The 22,159-nt window shown below is 37.9% G+C and overlaps 1 protein-coding gene and 1 pseudogene across 1 annotated transcript in view; one reads left to right on the top strand and one right to left on the bottom strand.

The window, feature by feature from the left end:
• The first annotated feature begins 1,789 nt into the window (after positions 1-1,789).
• Positions 1,790-22,159, top strand: part of CTLA4 (cytotoxic T-lymphocyte associated protein 4) — a 79,210-nt gene continuing 58,840 nt past the window's right edge. The window contains exon 1 of the mRNA XM_042949835.1: positions 1,790-1,826. The gene's annotated coding sequence lies outside the window, so the exon portion shown is untranslated. The remainder of the gene's footprint in view (positions 1,827-22,159) is intronic.
• LOC122226070 lies at positions 18,324-18,757 on the bottom strand (annotated as a pseudogene).

Consider the following 22,159-nt stretch of genomic DNA (forward strand, 5'->3'; position numbering starts at 1 on the left):
AAATATGAATCTCTTAAGAATATCATGTACCCTGATCTCCTGATCACCTTTCCCACATAATGGTATCTTTTGCTTGAGGAGATAATGACAAGAAGCCTCTGAAAACTTGGTAATACTTTTAAACAAATTTGTTTTTGTTTTTAAGAAAAACAGATTCATATATTACTCATATATATGAATATAATGATCAGCAGCATCTTTTTTTTTTTTTAGCTTTTTATTTTTATTTTTATTTTTATTTTTTTTTAATATATGAAATTTACTGTCAAATTGGTTTCCATACAACACCCAGTGCTCATCCCAAAAGGTGCCCTCCTCAATACCCATCACCCACCCTGCCCTCCCTCCCACCCCCCATCAACCCTCAGTTTGTTCTCAGTTTTTAACAGTCTCTTAGATCAGCAGCATCTTTTACAGATGCTACATAAAGATAAAAGTGGCAATACCCGTATCAATGGGTGTGCCCATTGACATAATTCCCTAAGCTCCTTAGGAGTTTTCTGCCCTCTGATTGGGAAATGCAGGTTTAAAATGTTAATTGTTTGACTGAGTTTGGAGTTGTAGAGTGCAAGTTTAGACTAACTTGTAACAAGACAAATGCCACCTCTTATAAATAAATAAAATATTTATCTTATAAATATATATATAAGATAAAGATATATATAAAAATATATATCTTATAAATAAAATAATCTTTTGACTTGAAATTTAGGGTCCAGATTTTGTTTCCTTATTTTCTTTTTCATTTTCTTTCTCCATCCCTCTCTCCTTTTCTCCCTCTCCCTCCTTCCCTCTCTCCTTTCCTTCTTATTTGCTGAACTAGATGACTTGACCCTTTAAATGATGTATCAAGTCCAGTTCATTTTGGCCTATACTAAAGGCAGATTTGAACCTTGTAATCAGTAAGAATCATTAAAGTAATTAGTAAACAAGTTTACCATGTGTTAGGCTTTACTGCATTATTTCATTTAGCCCTCAGATCTCGGAGGTAGCTCCTCCTCTTCCTCTTTTCCTTCTTCTTCCTTTTTCCTTTTAAATATTAGTCTGAATCCAGATTTCCTTATCTTCATCATGCAGTTTGACCTTCAGCCTGTAGATTTAGCAGTTGTTAAAAAGCAAAAATCAATCCAGTTCCTATTTTGTTCCCAAGCTGCTAACAATAAGGCCTGGGAAACCTTTTTCTGGCTGACAATTATTCCAAACCAGCTTTTCCTCTACGCTGGCTGGCAGAAGCAGGGAGGCGGCTGGGGCTCCCTTGATTGCCAGAGCAAGGAGGGCTCTGGGGCAAATGGAGCTCTTGGGTACATTTCCCTCCTGGGCTGGGCTGCTTTTCTGTTTCTCCTCTTATTGTCATTGAGTGCGTGTTTACTTTGGTCTTGATATGCTTCTCTTAACAAACTTGGAACTCCTTCCACAGCACAGAGGTAAACAAATCTTCCTTCCCTCCTTCCTTCAAGACATTGAAAGCACGAGTGGGGGAGGGGCAGAGAGAGAAGGAGACAAAATCCCAAGCTGGTTCCATGCTGTGGGTGCAGAGCCTGACATGGGGCTTGGACTCCTGAAACCCTGAGATCATGAACTGAGCCGAAATCAAGAGTGGACGCTTAACCACCTGAGTCACCCAGGAGTCCCTCCACAGAGGTAATTTCAAAAGTATGTTTAGGTGGCCATGTCTGGGGTTTATTCTAGGGACAAAGGCTCTGATTTCTAAACATATGTTCTATACACAGCATTTAAAGTCATCATCTTGACAATGACCCTGTGGCCGAGGTGTATGAGCAGCTGAGCTCAAACTGTGCCGGATCCCACCTATGGCTCTTTATGAGGTACAAAAATAATTTTTTATGAATCACAGGGCAAGTCAGTGAATAATGTTTTGTCACCATTCTTAGTATCTTTACTATAACTATAATAACAAGTTTCACAGGGCAGTTCTTTATAACATGTTTTAATATCGGACTATGGCACAATGCTAAGACTTGCATCAGTAAAATTAACTCTACGAGGGGCAAAACACAGTGTGCAAATTTCAGATGGTTTGATTTAATTTGAGGATAAATTTTTAGTGTATTCAGTGCAGTGAAGAGGTCTTTCACAAATATTACTTCTTGAACAGCTGTGAATTCTAGGTTATGTGGGTAAGTAAAGATATTTTATGTTAGCCATTTCCTTTAAGGCAACGAGGAACCAGAGAAACTCACTGAGGGTCTATATCTAAATAGATAGTCATTCCCATCTCTAAACATGTGTGAGGGGAGAATACTGGTTTGTATAAAGAGCTTCTACATGTTCTTTTAAAACAATTTGGGCTCAATTCCAGCACACAGAAGAATAGATAATTACAGAAATAAAAGAAAAACACAAACCCCAAAGTCGTTCATTTAGCTTGATTAAAATTCAGCTGAAATCAGAAATTGGAAATATTTAGTAAGTAACAGGACCCTTGAAATAATGAAGAACTGTTGATATAGGTGCTCTGGGAACACAAAATATTGAGTTGGCTTCTTAACATCTTGTTTTGAAAATAAAGTATGTTAGAAAATATTTGCCTATCAGCACCATAAAATTTGGGTTAATTTAATTCCTATTTTGTTTCTTAGCATTGAGTTTCTATTTTCTCTTTAATAGAAGTAAATAATTTTCCTAAAGTATTGAGATTTTAATGGTTTCAAGGATTGCTGGCTTATAATTTTGAGGGTTTGAATACTTGAAATAAAAAATTATATTCATAGAATCCTCAATGAAGAAAACTGTTAAGTAGAAAACTTTATTTTCCATAGGAAGTTTTATTCATTAACTGTGAAGAGATTTCTATTGCACCAATGGTCACTTACCCCTTTTTTCACAGCAACAGAATTTTTAGCTGAGTATAGGGATACCTAGAATATAGCTATGTAACTAAATTATGGCCAATAGGATGTAAGCAGAAGTAATTTGTAAACTCGTGGAAATATTCTTAAAGGGCAAGAATATGCCCTACTTTTCTTCTTTTGTGGAGTCTGGAATGTGGATGGAATGGCAAGTTGTCTTGGACAATGCAGTGCAAAAATAGAAGGACCTGGGATTCTGACACCATAGAGAGGGTCATACCTGCCTAAGACCTTTTATATTCACACTTCATTTATATGAGACATAAATAAATAGCTATTTTATTATAGCTACTATTATTTTGGGATCATTTGAATGCTGAAAATCCTAACTGATAAACCAGCTTTGTGCTAACAGATCTGCTGACTCTGACCTCATTGATCAAGTTCTAACTCACTCCAACAGAATAAGACTTGTCAGATCATCTTATAATTAGGAACGTGGAGCACCTGGGTGGCTTAGTTGGTTGAGCATCCGACTTCGGCTCAGGTCATGATCTGGCAGTCTGTGGGATCGAGCCCCATGTCGGGCTCTGTGTTGACAGCCTCAAGCCTGGAGCCTGCTTTGGATTCTGTTGTCTCCCTCTATCTCGGCCTTTCCCCCACTCATGCTCTGTCTTTCAAAAATAAACAAACATTAAAAAAATTAAAAAAAAACTTAGAAATGTACCAAAATATATGTTTAGTATAAAGAGGCTATTTTATAAGTTGAATAAGAAATTATAGAAACATAATATAGAATCTCAATTTTCTGTGACAACTGCCAAGCCCCCAAAGGTATGTGCTTTAGACCCAGAGCTATCCAATAGAACTTTCTGCAATGATGGAAATATGCTATATCTGTGCTGACTGTGCTGCTTGATTTTGTAGCCACTTGCTACATGTAGCTATTGAGCACTTTAAACATGACTAGAATAACTGATAGGTTGGACTTTTAATTGTATATAATTTAAATTAATTTAGATTTAAATAGCCAGAGGCTTAGATCATGACCATAATGATTTTAGTTCTCAAAACTTTTAAAGCTTAATAGTGTACAGAGAATATCTCTCTTTGAGACTTTCAACTTTCTAGAGAAATTTCCAATATAAATGGATTACAAAATATACACTGAGATGTCCTGACTTGACTTGCTTTATAAGATTGTTAGCCATAAGACCATTAAATATTAGAGAAGGGGTCATCTACCAAATATGATGTTTTTGATATAGTTGATATTGAGCTACATTGGAACAGTAATTAGAAGCAGGGCCAATGATGTACTGAGGTCTCTCCTGGATAATGACAGTAAAACCAAGTAATTAGCTGAAGGAAAATGCTTCCTTTTTTGTCTTCTCTGGTGGGAATGGCATGCGTGCAGCTTAGCCAAAAGTGGCAATATGCATAGTAGTTAAAGCACAGATGAAATTAGACCAAGATTCCGGTCTCAGTTCAGCTAACTCACTGTGTGGTCTTGGGCAAGTTGCCTAATTATCATTTTTGGATCATCATCTGTACAATGAAGAAAGCTATGGAGCTGTGAGGCTGAAATGAGATGATACTCATTAAGAACTTGGTGCAGCACCAGGATCAGAGGAAACATGCTGCACCTTACAGAAGGATAGGTCACAATCTAGGTCTAGAACCAAAGGGTGGAAATGAAAAGGATGAACAAAGGAGAAATTCTCCAAAGGAGACAGACTTAGCCACCAATGGAAATGCATAGATCTTGCAAATGCTTTGGGGTACTTCCCTGTGGAGGCAGAAATAGAATTTATGAAAGTTAGAAGAGTATCACATAATTAACATATGTTCAAATAGACAAAACGTGACTCAATAAAGGCGATGTGTTAGGAAATAAATATGAGATCTACTTTTCCAACAAGTTGAATCAGAACTAGAAATATCTGTCATATAGAGCCAGAAAATTAAAAGCGGTCTCATGATTTTGGCAAAGATAAAGGTGGATCAAGTTTACTTTGTTTATTTGTTTATTTATTTCCCTGAAAAACCAGAAGATATTAAAGGTCAAAACCAATGCGTATGGAGAATTGGACGTTCTCTAGTCCATGTCTCTTACAGGCACACAATTAATTAGAAAATCAAATACACCCTGTATGCACTAATCCACATTTAGGGAAACTATCTCTTTTGGTTTGTATTGAGGTGGTGCTGTAGGATGAGAAGGCTCATGTTAGAAATGAACAAATTGACTATTCTCATTTTCTAATATTTTTGGTGCTGAAGTATTTGACTAGTCATTTGCTATTTTCTTAGGTATATTGGAGGAAAAAACAGAAGTGAGTTACGAGTAAATGAATTATGATCTTAATAAAAGTACACAAATCTAAGAAAATTATGTGGACCAAAAAAAATTTTACCAAATAATCGCTGATAACCTTTGTCAGATTGCTTTATCCAGTTTCAACCTAATATTTTATTATCATAATATTTTGTATATTCTTGCACTAAAGCCAATGATATCCCAGAGGACGTTATTACAAAATCATATGATTCTCATCCTAAAATAAAAATATGAGCAAAAAAAAAAGTCATCTGAAATTTTGGATTTTCTTATTTTTGTGATCTAATCTGGCTGCATTTCAGGGGAGGACTGTTGGTCATTCCAGGGATTATAGTCACTGGAAGATAGGAGTGAGTGTAGGGTAGGGTAGGATTTAAAGGGATAGTGATGAGAAACTGGTGTTACTTAGAATTGGCTAAAACCATAGCTACTCGTGTAGTATGCCATCCTGGATTTGAATGAAGGTGATCTGGTTTGAGGTATAGCTGTTTAACCTGTTCCTAGATATAGGGGAGTTTTCTGGCATTGTAGATCCAGCAGGGTTTTTGGTTATAAGCATCAGAAATTAACCCCAGCTAACTTAAATGAAAAATAAATTGGCAGGCAACTCACAGAATCAATAGAAGGTCTAAAAACTTGGGCTTAGGCTTGGAAAATAGACAGGAACCAAGAGAGACTTGGCTGCAGTAAACATGGCCAGAGTCTCACCACCTCTTAATGCCACCCTCACTGGACTCATGATGCTGGCACTGTCACCACGTACAACTTCTCAGCCATCCCTAGATCTTTGTGTCGCCAGCAAGAGTCAAAGTCTCTGATAAAAGCATCTGATTGGTAGAACCTGCACCCTTTAATTTGTCTTTCATGGCTGAGTTGAGTATATTCAGTTCTTTTAGTTTCACTTCAAGATATAGACAGTAGGGGATTATCTCCCAGAGGAAAGCTGTTCAGATAAAAAAAATATATAAATATCCATGATACTTTCTGGACCATATATACCTTGGAGTTGGATTTACTGGTTCCTTGAATGAACAGGACTGCTCTTGGAGGAGGTGGAGTTGGACATGGTGGGTTTGGGATGGGGCCACCCAAAGGAGGAATACATATCTGTGACAACTATAAATGTTTTCAGAACTTACATAATCAAGATATATCTTAAACATGGCATAGGGGATGCGGGGGAGATGATGTCTGAGAAAGCCCACCTTACTGCTGATAACTCCAAGCTAAAACTTCTCCTGGGTTAACTGGGAGCTAGGGCTTGGAGGCCAAGCTTCCATTCCCCCTACCACTCTAAAGCCAGATAAAGCCCAGAGAAAGCCTGGGGACAGTTTGAAAGCTACAGTTCCTGGGGAGGGCTTGGCCCACGGACACCCCCAAGCACTCAGGGAGAAGGTTGACATTAGCCAGCATGAGTGTGCCTGTCTTTTTGTTCCCCAGGAAGACAAAGAAGGCTGTTTTTCTCCCACAGAGAAGGTAGGCATCCTCTCAATTTCTCAGAAAGGGATTGAAAACCTTTTCTTCAATGCAATGGACCACACAGTCAGAGACCCCTCTGCTTTCACCACTCTCAAGATTCTAGTGCTACAGTATCCTCAAGGACAAAGGAAAATAACACTATATCTCAAGGGCCAGCAGCCATAGAGAAGAGTAAATAAAAGAATCACAGCAGACTTAAACAAAATCTGAGGAATTTGCTAAAGGAAAGACTTTAAGCAAACAATAAATAAACTAAAGACTTCAAGAAAGGAAAATATATTCAGGGGAGAGACTCCTGGGTGGCTCAGTAGGTTAAGCAATGGACTCTTGATTTTGGCTCAGGTCATGATCTCTTGGCGCATGGGATGGAGTCCCGTGCTGGGCTCTGTGCTGACAGCATGGAGCCTGCTTGGGATTCTCTCTCTCCCTCTCTCTCTGTCCCTCCCCTGCATGCATGCTCTTTCTCTTGAAATAAATAAATAGACTCTAAAAAAAACTAAAAAAAAAAGATGTTCAGGGGAGAAAACAGTGGTAAGGTAGGAATCTTGCTATATATATATATATATATATACACATATGTAGTTCAATAAAAGTGGATAATCATAAACTATCTGAATGTGTACAACCTAAGAGGAAACTAATATGGAGGAAGGTTGAAATTAATGAAACAGAAATTTTAAAATGACACAGAGACTAAATAATTCTGAAAATTGGTTCTTTGTAAAAGTTGGTAAAATAGATAAGTTCATGAAGATTTGATTAAGGAAAAAAGAGAGCAAAAATATGTGAAATTGGAAATGAGACAGGAAGCATAACCACGGAAATGTACGAGATTGAAAGAATTGCAAGATAATGCCAAATAACTCAAGTGCAACAAATTTGCAAACTTAGAAGAAATAATTTTCTAGAAAAATAGAATTACCCAAATTAATTCAAAATTAATTGGGAAACTTGATTAGACTAATTACTATAGAGTTATGATACAAATCAACTGTGCTTGCTAAAACTATAAATTCCTACAACTGATTGTATCCCAGATCTGATGAACCAGAATCTCAAGTCTATTATTAGGTCAGGGCCCAATAATTTCTGTATTTATCAAGAGCCTGCACTGATTTCTATTATCAGTGAACTTAGGAAATGCTGCCATAGAAGATTTAGGCTAGGTAATTGTAGGCCTACAATTTACAAAAAGGCTTTAGGATGGGATGTTTTTATAGCTGAGTTCTATTTAGCCTTTAAATAACAGGTATTTTCAGGGCACCTGAGTAGCTTAGTCCATGAAGCATCTGACTTCAGCTCAGGTCATGATCTCACGGTTCATGGGTTTGAGCCCTGCATCAGGCTCTGTGCTGACAGCTCAGAGCCTGGAGCCTGCTTCAGATTCTGTGTCTCCTTCTCTCTCTGCCCCTCCCCTGCTCATGCTCTATCTCTGTCTCCCAAAAATAAGTAAATGTTAAAAATTAAAAAAAAAATAAATAACAGGCATTTTCAGTATTATATAACTATTCCAGACCATAGAAAATGATGGAAAAATTCTTATGATGTCAACATAATGTTAATACCAAAACTTGATATAGTACAAGCAATGTAATAAAATAGCACATAGAACCCAGCAGTGTATCACAATAATAACACACTATCATCATATAAAATTTATTTTATGAGTATGAGGGTGATTATTTCAATAATAAATTGAAAGAGAAAAAAATATGATATCAATAAGTGCTGAAAAGACATTTGATAACATTGGTTCCTAATAAAAACTACAAGCAAAATAGGAATAAAATGAGATTATTTAAATATAACAATTTCTGTTTTCTAAGAATTAATAGCAACTATAATTACAAGTAGCAAACAATGCTAAAATCCTACTATAAATCTGATAATTTATGAATATTTACATATATGTATACGCACAAATTTGCTTGTATATGGCTGTATGTATGTGAAAAATAAAGAGGGGTGAGCCTTAATGTTAACATGAGCTGTAAAGTTGGAAATTGAGTCAGGGTGAGTGGAGAGAGGATGGGATGAGGGACAGAAGCAAGTTAAAAAAAAAAGCAAAAGCAAACAAAAAAACTTTCCTAAAATGGTCCAATGTGTAAAATGTAATGCTATTTATGTAAAAATAAATGTGTGTGTATTTACCTATAAACAAATATTCAAGCAAATGAATATTTTTAAGCAAATCCCAAATGCCATATGATTTCATCTGGAAGTATTTCAGTAAGAATTTCCAACATGTATCTTTGTGTATGCTGTGCCAATATCATGAACCAGGAAAAAGGAAAACGTGGAAGGATGCACACTGGGTTGCTAGTCTTGGCACCTCAGGGGGTGGAAGTGGAGAGATAGGGGCAGGAGGGATATAATTAGCTTTGTTTTCATATGCTTTGGAACGGTGTTATTTCACTTGTTGCATTAAACATGGAAAAAACATGGAAAAACATGGAAAACTTTGATTCTTAGTTGGCTTTAGAATCAAAAAGACTTTAGTGAAACCTGCCATCTTTTCTCTCATACTCAAGGTAGGAAGCTTGAACAGTTGTGAATATGAAATAGTTGAGTAGAAAAATATTAGTGAGGAAACCAATGGATTTTTACCAAATGGATTTTACCAAACCTGTTAAAGTTAAGATAATATTCAATGGTCAGAGAAAGACCACAAAGCTGTCAGGGAAAGAGCTTATGAATTTTAGGATGAAGAATCATATCTAAGAATAGTTTACATATATTTATTTATATGTATAGAAATGTAATCATATATGTATATGTCTTTCTATACATATATGTATAGAAATAATCATGTAATACATGAGTATGATATATACATATAGTAAGACTACACCTAAGGAAATAAACCTAAATCTAAATTTTGAAATTTTTTTGCATTAAATACTTTCAAGCCTCAATTTTGCATTAAATGCTTTCAATTTTTTGCATTAAATGCTTAAATTCTCCAGTTGATGGACATATAGACTATTTTCCAAATGACACTGTAGTAGTTATCTTTTTTTATGTTGTTATTCAAAATGATGCTTAAGAAGAGTATGTAATAGCTAAAACCTTTTAAAGTTAAGTAAGAGAAACAAAAAAAGCCTAGGCAGGAAGGAAATCTAGCACACTACTGCTAACAATGCTTGTCTTTCAAAAATGATACCATATATATTCATAAAAAGTTATTCTATTTTGTTTTGTCAGACTTTCTGTAATTAGCATGTATTTTTATAATGAAAAAAGAAATCAAGAAACTTAACACCTTTTCTAATTCAAGTGCAAAAGTATTTTGACACAAAATATTTGTAAGCATATTGTGGAGGTTGTTAGAGTCATTCTTTCACCCTTTGTGGCATTACACAGTTGGTGAAACATTACAGAAAGGCAGAAATACATATGTTTTTAGTAAGGGTCAAAAAACAACTATAAGAAATTGCAGACAGGAAAATATGACAATACTGTGATATTAGTATTTTGGATCCACTATCAGGAAAATACCAGCCTGGCAGGAAGTATTAAAGAGAAGCAAAAAAAAAAAAAAAAAAAAAAAAAAAAGATATTATTTGTGACCCAGTATGACAAAAATAGAAGCATTACTGGACCAGCTCTAGAGCATCCCAATTCCCCTTTCATTTAATTAGTTAATTTCACTTATTCATTGTCATTTATTCATTCATATAAAAATATTAATTCATTCAAATATCATATACTAAATTAGACAAGTTAACCTCTCGGAATGGCGGTTTTCTCATGTGTAAAATAGGGATCTTATGGATTACTGCCTACAGTGTATCTCTGAAGGCTAGGGATAATGAACGTGAAGGTCCTGGCATATAACAGGTACTAAAATAATAGAATCTGTTGTCATTATCATTCTTATTAGGTGCCTAGCTTAGTGCTAACTACTCCTGACAGAAGGTTTCACAACCATTTTACTAAGAAGGCATCAGAGTGTATTAGATACTATTTGTAATTAACAGTGTACAGAACTGTGTATTATATCCCACAAAGTAGATTCAGTATTTGTCTACAGTTTTTGCAGTAATTTTTATTGTCTGTGTCAAATCCTTAATTGAAAGATGCCTTTAGTCCCTGTATCAGGGCCGCGTGACTGCCACTAGACAGGCCCAGTGGTAGATGAAAACTTTTTGCTGGCAGAGGAATCACCTCCTACCCACACTAGAAGTGATGTTGTGGACCTCTCCAATCCCTCCAGATTCTGTTGTTGGTTTCTCGCTAGGAACTGCTAGGGGCAGTTGTTCTATGAGCACCTGGTAATAGCAAACATGTGTCCCAGTGGCTAATGCATCCCATGGCCATTTGGAATAGTAACAAGAGCCTCCAGATGGAAGGATACTGCAAATGAGATTGTATATAGTTAAAAGGACATTTGGAAGTCTGGGAATACACATGTATTTTATGTAATTCCAAATCCAATTTAGACGGACACTATGACCTTCAGGCACCTAATAAGAGAAGGCAACTCAGATGTATGTTCCCATCAGGTGCTAACTCTTAATAGCTGGAGTAGTGGTTACAGTGAGTGCCCAGCATGGTCAGCTGTCAATCATAGGGACTATCATTTCTGTTGTTGCTAGCATAATAATCATCATTATCAAGCCCTGTGGTGATTGAGAGCTCTACCAAGAAAGAACTTGCCCAGACCTCATTCTGTTTAACTTCATGATATACTTAGCGTAAGGGAGGCTGCTTTTCTGGTTATAAAATCTGGTCTAGGTAGTAAAGGATTGTAATATATGGAGACATCTGCTTTTTACCCCAAAATTCAAATGTTGGCAGTTCTTTTTCTGTCCTAGAAATCATAATGCTTTGTTTAAAAAATTTTTATGTTTATTTATTATTTTTGAGAGGCAGAGCATGAGTGGGGGAGAAACAGAGAGAGAGAGAGAGAGAGAGAGAGAGAGAGAGAGGGAGACACAGAAGCAAGCTCCAGACTCTAAGCTGTCAGCACAGAGCCCAAAGCGGGGCTTGAACCCATGAACCACAAGAGCATGGCCTGAGTTGAAGTCGGTTAGCTGACTGAGCCACCCAGGTGCCCCAAAATCATAATGCTTTAGAACAGCTTTTCTTAATGCTCATCCCTCTCTTACTCTCGGATACACATGAGTGCTACATACCCCTGGTGAATGTATTCAGATTTGATTAAAACCCAGAAAACTGGTGAAGTAAAGCACTACAGTAATTTATAAGTGCCACAACTATACATAGTTCACCAGAACAGACAGCTGTTTTAGTTTGGGTCCTCTCTGAAGCAGAGGCCGAGACAAGGATCAGGGTGTGAGTTATTTGGGAGAGAGTTCTTTGAAACAAGAGTGAAGGAATGGAAAGAGTGAGGCAGGGAGGGAGGAAAAGCTAACATAAGTGTGTATTATTGAGGTTGTTGCTTTAAGCAATGGGGTCTAGATTCTCTCAGAACTTTGGAAAAGCATACAGAAGACTCTCAGAAGCATCCGTCTGAAGGACTGTGTCCAGTCACCCATAGTGGAGAATTTCCTAGGAGCTTAACTGCCCTGAAATTCTGGGGTTATATCTGCACCTAGCTGGGGTGGGATTCAGAGATGACTATGGGGTAAAACAAAAACAGAAACAAACAAATCAGGGGTGTAAAGACCTCCAAAAATCTGCTCTTCTTTATGAGCAATAAAAACTGTCAAAATCAACCTTTTTTAGAACTCTGGAAATTAACTAAAAGTTTGCAATAATCCAAGGAGTATTTACTCAGGAAAAATAGCTGAATCTCAGAACAGTAAGTCTTGTAGCATTTCAAGGCTGACCACAAAACTTAAGAGGAAAAACTGGTGAATTGGGAGGTTCTGAAAAGCTCTGACATATTCCAACAAATCTGGAAGGCCACATGCTTGTACAGGACCATGCACATACTCAAGAAAGGCCTGGAAGGCGTTGCTATCCCACACAAGCAAATAAAAGGGAAAATGAATGAATGGAAGTGGTGCAATTTATAATGATCACCTTGAATTGCCTACAGTTAATTTTCAAACACGATTCTAAATTTTGTATTCTAAATACACTGCTAAGCTTAGCTTTTAAAATTCATTAATGATTTTTTTTTTCTTTATAACACATCTTACCACAGAAAGCAACCTAGATGGTGGGAACATGGTAAGAGAGCCACCGTTTACGTGATCATCTATCGCAGTGGATCCCAAGTTTTAGTAGCATAGGAGTTACTTCAGCTATTTAAACTGTTGATTTTGGATTTCTCCTGTTCTCTAGACTCCCCCTGCTCTCTTCGTCCCCCACTAAGGAGTGTGACTCAGTAGGGGGGAGGGTCCTGAGTGTCTGTATTGCCAAAAAGCATCCCAGGTGATTCTGATGCAGGCAGTCTGTGGATTCCAGTTGAAGAAACAATGGTCTTGTCTAACTCATGAGTTTTATAGATGAGATAAATGAGACACAGAAAGGGGAAATGACTTCCAGGTCACACCGTGGAGGTAGAGGAATAGAGTGACAGTCTAATTTCAAGTCTCGTTACTTGTGGTTTTGTGTGTTTTCCAAGATATTACAGTTCTTATATATTTGGGTTAGGATAGCCCTGCGGTCACTGGTCAGATGTGCCAAGCGAGGCAGTGGACCATGTATGAGGGAGTATTAAACCTGCCACATACCAGCCCATGGCTTGGGCAATCTGAATTTGTGCTACAATTTTTTAAAAATGTTTTATTTAATTTTGAGAGAGAGAGAGCGAGTGAGTGCGAGTGAGTGGGGGAGGGACAGAGAGAGAGGGGGACAGAGGCTCTGAATCGGGCTCTGTGCCAACAGCAGCAAGCCCAATTTGGGGTTTGAACTCACAGACTTCGAGATTGTGACCTGAGCCGAAGTCTGACGCTCAACCGAGTGAGCCACCCAGGCGTCCCTGAATTTGTGCTACTATTGCACATTAAAAGCATCTTATGCAGAGCATCAGAATGTGAGCAATGCCACTATGGCCACCATGAGAGGACCAGTGAATGCAATGATGTATTTGAAAGTACTGGGAGATTTCAGAGTGTGGTGACCCAAGGACCCGTTAATACTAATTGCTTCTTAGACTAGAGCTACACAGTGCTAAGCATTCACATATTCTCAGACATGTGGATCACTGATTTAAGTGTTCAGTTTCCTGCTGGCATCTGACATCATGAAACCACAACTGTAGAGAATTCCAATTCACAGTTATAAATAAACTTGGCTGCAAAGATCAGAGACAACAGAAGCTATGAGACAGAGTGTTATGCACACTTTTCTAGGATAAAAGATCAGTCTTGAAACTATATTATTGTAATTTGATATCACTGGGCTGGTGTCAGTTGGGGAACAAGGAACAAAGGAAAGCCTCCCATGCAAAGGCATGGTACCATAGGAAAATATGGTGCACTGGGGAGCTGGGAGTGATAGGGAATTTGGAGTGGCTTGGTGAAGGAGAGAGAAAGAGAGAGAGAGAGAGAGAGAGAGAGAGAGAGAGAGAGAGAGAGAGAGAGGTGAGACTGGTGGGTGGATAGGGAGGGGCATGAACACTGATCATTGAGGTCAGAGTAAGAGGCAGGATCCAGATCACTAAAGGCCTCAGATGATATTTTAAGGAGGTTGGACATCATCTTATTGACAACAGGGATCCACAGGAGGATTTCAAGTGACAGACTGCAGTTTAGAAAGATGTATGGTTGGTGTATGGAGGGAAGCTCGAGAGGGGGTTCAGGAATAAAGACTGATTAGAAATGGTAAGAACCTGAGCTAGGTTAGTGGTTAGCAGCTCTTCCCATGCTTGAAGATGACCAACTTCAGTTTCTGTTACTGAGTCAGTCTTCAGGAGGCCCAATCCTGCGAATTTTTTGCCTATTGCCTTTATCCTTCTTTCTTTTTTTAATGTTTATTTATTTATTTATTTATTTATTTATTTATTTATTTATTTATTTATTTTGAGAGAGAGCGAGTGTGAGAGAGGGAGGGAAAGAGAGAGAATCCCAGTCTCTGCACTGTCAGTGCCTGATGGGAGGCTCGAACTCACAAACCATGAGATCATGACCTGAGTTGAAATCAAGAGTCAGATGCTTAACCAACTGAGCCACTCAGGTGCTCCACTACCTTTTTATTTCTTAGGAGACATTCCAATAATCTGATTCGAGGACCAAATTTCAGAGATACAAGCTTGAATGATGGGAATAACTGTAACAAGAAAAAGTGGTTAAAGAGAGGGGAGGAGGAGATCAGAAAAGGAGAAGGAGAGAGGAAGAATGGAAAGATACATGAACATGTAAAACTTAGAAGAAGACTCATCACGAAGCTGCAAAATTATCTTAAAAGGATTGCTTTAAGAAAAACACCCAGAATTTCAAAGTGGATATCTTCTGTAGTGATTAAATTTATTTCTAAATGCATTTTTAAAGAGCTTATTAAAATTAATGAATTATCTCATAGTGATCTCATGCATATAGATCATGCCAAAGAGGTAAAAGTTTACTGAGTTGCACAAAGGAAGCTGATCAGTGTCTTGCGGTTTGACAATATGCATTCTGAGTAGGAGCCAGAACCTAACTTCACATCTCAGAGGAGCTAAAATTTTCTGAGAAGGGGATGAAAAATGTGCACTCACTGGGGTTGGTGGAGGAGGCTAGGGCTGGAAGCCAGGTTACCAAATCACTGTCTGGAGCAAGTGGGCAGATGTAAAAAGTGGGAGGAATGTTCAGACCACACCGTTTCCTAGTGAAAATGCTAATGCAAACTTGTAACCATAGCAACACAATAGACCTATTAAAACAAAAAAAAAAACACCTCAGTGTCAATTGCACTTAATGGTCACGTAAAAAACAATCTTCCTCTTTTTACTTTTTACTGACAAGTAAAATTTTGTATTCAGTTTTGTTTCCTTTCCATCCATCGGATTGACAATACTTTGTTAGAAGATTGCAATTTCTTGATAATCCTTTCTCGCACAGAGGCAAAAGTTTTACAAATATAATCTGCCTGGTAATTTTGGATTGAATGTCAGACATTGTGAATATTACCTTGTTGGGTGCTGGTTATTTTTATATTCCTATAAATATTCTTGATGCTTGCTCTGAGCTCAATTACTTGCATTCCTTTGAGGCTTGCTTTTAAGCCTTGTTAGATGGGACCAGAGCAGCTTCTAGTCAAGGGCTGATTTTCCCCTAACTACTGATTCTTCCACCCAATGGGCTGTGAAATAGGAAACTTTCCACCCAGGTTGGTGGAAGCAGGAACTATTTCCAGTCTTAGGTAAGCAACCAGTATTTTTTTCCCCTACTAATTCTTTCCCTGGCCTCAGGTAGTTTCCTTACATGTTTATACTGATCACTTTCTACCTGAACATTCCAGGGAGACTCTCTCAGATCTCTAAAGCTCTCTCTGTGGAGCTCTCACCTGTGAAACTCTAGCTGCCTTGGCATCCCTGAGTTCTAGCTCCAACTCCACAACTTGGGGAGCCCTCCTCCCTGCACTGCCTCTTGGAAACTCTTTCTAGGCAATAAGCTGGGATGATCACAGAGCTCTCCTTGTTTCCTTCCCTTCCTCAGGGATCACTATCCTGTGCTGCCTGGTGTCCAATATCTGAAAACTGTAGACTCATATATTTTGCCTATTTATTTTTATTTTTTATTTTTTTCCAAAAGGGAGCATTAGCTAGGTTCTTGTTACTCTACTTTGCCTGCAGTAAAATTCTCCAATTTTATGGCTTCTGGATGTGTTTGATGAATGATATATTTGGAGAACAGAATAAATTACATCTTGAATGATGAATTAAAGCTTCTTAATGGTTTAGGATAGCTTAATAAAATTTACAACATTTTCAAGTGTCAAAACATAATTCTCATGATTTTATATTTGTAATTTCCATATAAATACTTAGTGAGCAAGTATCAAAGTTTGATTTCTCATTAATGAAGTAACCAGAAAGATGATAAAGCCAGTTAGGAAACTGAAACACAGAGAAAGTAAGTGATGTATTAGAAGGGAAAGAGAAAGAGAGAGCAAGAGAAATCAAGAGAGAATATAAATAGAAAATTATGTTGGAATAGGATTGATAAATTAGATACAAAACTGGTTCATGTCCCATAGGTAAATAAAATCATAACCTTTGGGATTATCTTCTCAGATGAATAGAAATAATTTTTATTTCTATTATACAAAAACTCATTTATATAGTATTCATTTTCACAAATTAACATCTAACCTTTACAGACTTAACATGTCTTTAAAATGTCTCATGTCTTAAAAGGTGATCCTTGGGTGGGCTTCAGTCCATGTTTTAGGGAGGCATTGAATGGACACAGTCATCTTTTGTGATTCATTTCCAAGTTTTGGAAATCTTCTTAACATAAATATTACCTACAAGTCAATGAGATCTGCCATTACCTAGCTGGTCACTCGGGGTCTATGTTTGCTCATTAAAAAAAAAAATAAACTACAGTAGTGTTTTAAAACTGCAGTTGCATGTTAGAATCACTTGGGAGAGCTTTTAAAAATTACCAAGACCAGTAATATTCCAATATATGTATATTACATATGTGTGTATATGTATACTACATTTTCTTTATCCATTCATCTATGGATGGACCTAGAGGGTATAATGAATGCTAAGTGAAATAAGTCAATCAGAGAAAAAAAAACATCATGTGATTTCATTCATATGTAGAATTTAAGAAAAAAAACCCCAAATGAATAAAGAAAAAAAAAAAAAGTCTCTTAAATACAGATCGCAAATAGGTGGTCGCCAGAGAGTAGGTAAGCAGGGGGATGGGTGAAAAAATAAAAGGGATTAAGAGTCCACTTATCTTGAAGAGCACCAAATAATGTATAGAATTGTTGAATCATTATATTTTATACCTTAAACTAATATAACACTATATGTTAATTATACTTCAATAAGAAGAAACACAAAACACCACCAAAGCCAGGGTCTCTTACTAGACCAATTAAATTAGACTCTGAGGGTGAGGTCAGAGCGTTGTTAATTGTTTAAAAGTCCTCTGGTTATTCTAGCATGCAGCCAGGGTTGAAAACTACTGGTTTAGACTGCGTTTCTCAGACTTCTTTCCATAATAATGCTCTGTAATTCTATGGCTTGAAATATAGGCAACCTGCTTTTACGCTGAAGAAAGTAGACATAAATATAAACTCTGGTAGCTTTCTTGCACTACCAGCGACGTGGAAATGATTTAGGGCTGCAGTATTCATTCCATGGTGTGGAAGCAATGGGAAAGGCCAGGGGTGGGATAGCTGAATGACCGGTCTTTGTGTTCCAATTAGATATAGTCAGCTGGAAAGAGATGGGAATGTCTACAGACAATTTCTTTAAAGAAAAGAAAAGAAAAGAAAAGAAAAATCAAAATTCATTATGTGTCCCTGCTTCTCTACTGTTGCGCTCATCCATATTCCCAGAACAGGTATTCTTTTACAAAGTTATTATGGGAGATTGCATTTCTGATCTAAGACTGTGTATCAATAAATTAAGGCTGTGACCAATACTATCCATAAAAAGAAAATAATGGAACAAGTATAAGCCTTTAACATGATTTCAAATAATGAAATTCTACTTCAAATTCTATTCTTTCATGCTTGTTACCACTGAAAAGTATTTTGGGTAGGTTTTTTTTTTTAATTGAAAAGGATTTTTTTCATTTTAACGGTTTTTATTTAAAGCCGTATATAAGATTACTTTAGTACTGCATCTTCTCAATTGTTTCTTCCCTTTAGTTGCCCTTTTCCTTTCCTGCTTGATGAGATTTGCCTTTACCTTCAAGGATCTTTTTGTGGTCTTTGTCCAGTTTTAGTCTAGTGAAAACCACCTTGCTAGGATGATGCCCACATGGACAGGCATGCCATTTGCTTTCGCTCACTGTACTCATTCAAGGTAGATGATGTATTTCTTCTAGTAAACCCGGACTACTTTGCCAATTTGCTGACCTTTGTAGTGTCCTCACACAACCTGTACTTCATCATCCTTTCGGGTGGGCATGGAATGAACCTTGTACTTCTGTCTCAGCTCTTTGGAGAGAGAGGAAGACTTCTTCTTGTGAATGTGGGAAGATGCATTGAAATGCCTTTTGTGGTTCTTGCTCTGGTCAGAAGTCACAAAGGGATTGAACTTCATTTTGGCTGCTGGCGCTTTAGCGATGGCAACAAAAAGGAAGGGCAAAAAACAATTTTTGAAAGCAAGGGCTTTTGATACTCTTCACCCTAAACCTACTATTTATGAGAAATACAAAGTAAATGTAACTAGCCAGCCAAAAATTAAAAGTTGCTTACCTTAATAAGAGGGTTTTTATTTTAAATCATGAATTAATGTTGAATATTTTCCAGTGGTTTTGGGCATATTTCTCAATAATTATATGACTTATTTTCTTCTATCTGTTAATGTATTGAGTAATATTAATAGATATCTAAATATTAAACTATTTTTACTTCTGGGATTAAACCCTACTTGGTCATGATGGGTTATTATTTTAATATACTATTTGATTCTATTTCCTCCCTGACACTTTTAATGATAACAATCTTCTTTCCTTTATGGTGAAACATCCTTGTGAGTTGCATAGGAATGGGATTAATTTTCATAGCAATATGATAAATTAGAAAACTCAGACACAAATGTGGTAAATGACTTATTAGCCAAGAACAAATGGTAAATTAGTGACAAAATCTGTACTTAAATGTTTTATGCCTAATTTATGGCCTAAGAACTCTTCCCCATTACTCTCCTCTAGTAAATTTATGTTTTCATCAAGCAGGTTTCCCAATCATGAAGTATTTCAGATAACCTCACAATATTTCACATTACCTTAGAATACTATCTTGAAAGATTTTCAATTCTAGATAAACCATTCACACTGTTTAAAATCCTAATTCTTAATGCTTTTTCTTCTGCTCCACAGTAACAGTTCTTATAACTACATTTAACAATCATGGGGCTTAGGGAAGAATGTGGGGTAGATGTGGGAGGAGATGAGAACAAGAGAGGAAAGGTGTATGGTTGAGCCACTGGCTGAGTTAGAGAACCCACCTAGATGAGTAGATTTGAGGGTAAGCCTGAATGGATGGGTTTAGAGAGGCTTGGACACATTAGTTTGAATTTCCAGGTATGAAATCTATAAGGCAGTTGAAAATGTAGTTCTGAAAACTCTGAAGAGAGGTTGGGCTGGTTATGTACAATTGGTAGTGATTGGCATAGAGGTGGTACCAGAGTTTTGGGAAAGGATGAAATCACCCAAGGAGAGTATGAGAAGAAAGGATAAAGGAAAATGGAAGGCCAACATTTCTGTGAATAGAGAAAGAGGAACCAAGAAGAAAAACAGAAAGAAGGGTCACAGGGGCTCCTCGGTGGCTCAGTCAGTTAAGTGTCTGACTCTTGGTTTCTGCTCAGGTCATGATCTCGCGGTTCGTGGGATGGAGCCCCACGTCGGGCTCTGCACTGACAGCGTGAAGCCTACTTGGGATTTTCTCTCTCTGTCAGATTCTCCTTCACAGCCCTCAGGAGGAACCAACCATGACAGTACCTTCATTTTAGACTTCTAACCTCCATAGGGTGAGACAATATATGTCTGTCATGTAAGCCACCTGGTCTGTGACAACTTTGTTATGGTAACCCTCACAAACTAATACAGTAGGTGTCTACTAATTAGATGGGGTGGTCAGGGAAGACCTCTCTTTGGAGGTAATATTTAAGCTGAGGTCTAACTAAAGGCAAGAGCCAACCCTGTGCATGTGCACCCCTGCGCACGTGCATGCTCTCTCTCTCAAAATAAATAAACTTAAAAAAAAGAAGAAGAAGAAGAGTCAGAGAGTTGGAGAAAAACAGGAGTGGGCAGTATCCTGAAAGCCAAGGAAAGAGAGATTCTCCTCCCTTCTCACCCCAATCTTTTCTTCTCCCAGGCTTTCCCATCTCAGTAAATAGCTCACCATTCACCCAGCTGCTCAAGTAAGCAAACAGATACCTTTCTGATTACCTCCCCTCCCCAACCTCCTCCCACCAGAAAGTCTTATCAATTAAGCTCCTAATTATATATGAATGTCTGCACTTCTTTTTCTTCCACAGGCACCCCATGACTCCTAGATGCTAACACCTCTCCCCTAGACAACTGCAACAGATTTCTGAGTGGCCTCCCTGGTTCTGATCTTATTCTTCTTCTACCTAGACCATTCTCCATGTAGCAGACAGAATGCTTTTACAAAAGCATGAATAAGATCATGTCATTCCTCTGATTAAAACCCTCCAATGGTTTCTCATTGTACTTTGACTATGATCCAAACTTTATCTTGACCTAAGTGGACTCACATTAGAACCCTGTCCAGTTCTCTGACCCCATCTGCACATTCTGCCACTACAGCTCACTAAATCCAGCCACACCAAAGTCTTTTCTCTGTTCTTTAAACATACCAAATCCATTCTCCCTCTGGGCCATTGCATTTACTTATCCCTTTGTCTAAAGTGCTCTGCCCCAGACCTATGCAAGGCTGGCTCTTGCCTTTAGTTAGGCCTCAGCTTAAATATTACCTCCAAAGAGAGGTCTTCCCTGACCACCCCATCTAATTAGACACCTACTGTATTAGTTTGTGAGGGCTGCCATAACAAAGTTGTCACAGACCAGGTGGCTTACATGACAGACATTTATTGTCTCACCCTCTGGAGGTTATAAGTCTAAAATGAAGGTACTATCATGGTTGGTTCCTCCTGAGGGCTGTGAAGGACAATCTGATCCTTAGCTTTTGTGGGGCTGTCTTCTTCTTGTGTCTCATCGCATCATCTCCCTCTTTGTGAATCTCTGTGTCCAAATGTCCCCTTTACATAAGAACCCCATCATATTGGATTACCACCCTAATGATGTCCAACTTGATTACCTCCATAAGGACAATTTCTAAATAGTCACACTCTGAGGTACTGGGGGTTAGGACTCCAACATCTGAAAGGACACAATTCAACCCACATTGCCAACACCAGTGGTCATCACGTCGCACCGTTTAATTTCCTTCATGATATGTGTCTGTATCTGAAATTACATTATTCATTAAATTTTTTTTAATGTTTATTTTTGAAGGAGAGAGAGACAGAGTGTGAGCAGGGGGAGGGGCAGAGAGAGAGGGAGACAGAATCTGAAGCAAGCTCCAGTCTCTGAGCTGTCAGCACAGCCTGATGCAGGGCTCAAACTCACGAGCTGTGAGATCATTACCTAAGCCGGAGTTGGACGCTTAACTGACTGAGCCACCCAGGCACCCCTACATTATTCATTTTTTTGCTCACATTGTGTTATTTGTCTCTGGAAGCTCCACAGAACATGAATCTTGCCTGTCTTTGCAGCAGACTCTGCTGGTGCCCCTGACATATCCCCTGTTGCCATAGATACCAAGAGCTTCTCACTGCAAGCTTCCACAACGTTCTGTCTGAGGCTTTTCCTCAAGCATGCTGGTCCTCTTGTGAGGCAGGCTGGAGGAGCTGAGAAGTTACTGACAGATGGGAGGTGACAGAATATTTCCTTTCCTCTGCCCCGTGTCAGGGACA

Source organism: Panthera leo, chromosome C1 (genome assembly GCF_018350215.1).
Source record: "Panthera leo isolate Ple1 chromosome C1, P.leo_Ple1_pat1.1, whole genome shotgun sequence".
NCBI classification, from domain to species: Eukaryota; Metazoa; Chordata; class Mammalia; order Carnivora; family Felidae; genus Panthera; species Panthera leo.